This window comes from Salmo salar, chromosome ssa17, assembly GCF_905237065.1.
Source record: "Salmo salar chromosome ssa17, Ssal_v3.1, whole genome shotgun sequence".
NCBI classification, from domain to species: domain Eukaryota; kingdom Metazoa; phylum Chordata; class Actinopteri; order Salmoniformes; family Salmonidae; genus Salmo; species Salmo salar.
In genome coordinates, this window is record NC_059458.1 from 63,644,822 (window position 1) to 63,645,623 (window position 802).

The window sequence follows — 802 nt, forward strand, 5'->3', positions numbered from 1 at the left end:
TTCAATTCTATGCTCACCAGAATATGGTCACGATACATGGAATTTGTGATATCAATTATATATTTTTCTTGGATAAAAAATTTGGCACAAGTTGTATTTAAAAGTAGAATAGCCTAATGGGCACCCTAGTGCTGTGCATTCTAACGCTAAATTACATTTGGAAGTGTCAGGAATTTTTTACATTTACATATTTGTCATTTAGCAGACGCTCTTATCCAGAGCGACTTACATTTCACAATTTTTTTTTTTTCGTACTGGCCCGCCATTGGAATCGAACCCACAACCCTGGCGTTGCAAACACCATGCGTTGCGAACACCATGCTCTACCAACTGAGCTACAGGGAATTTGCAACATGACTGTATGATATGAAATCCATATTGTGTTGACATTACATATATAAATATCCCTTTTAAAAAAACAGTCATCATATTGTCACAACCTAATGTTATGTCAATTACATTTTATTTTTATTAGTGCAGTTAGCTTATTGAAAACACACATCACGGTTTTACAACCGGATCGATGCATTCACAAAAAAAAAAGATTCCCTCCACTTCCTGCGTTCTCACCTTTCCCTTTCACAGAGATGGTTTCTGCCAGGCTCGGAATAAATTGTGTAGTAATCGAGCCTGTGCTACCAATTATGTTTACATCTCCCCAGACGACTGCAACGTTGACCATATCTTTAGTTGTTGCTCTTTAAACCTACAACATTTTGCCCGAGATATTAGGCTCTGTGGAGCATTTATTGGGCACGCAGTAAAAGTTTTTTTTTAAATGAAGACACCCCTGACGACGTTC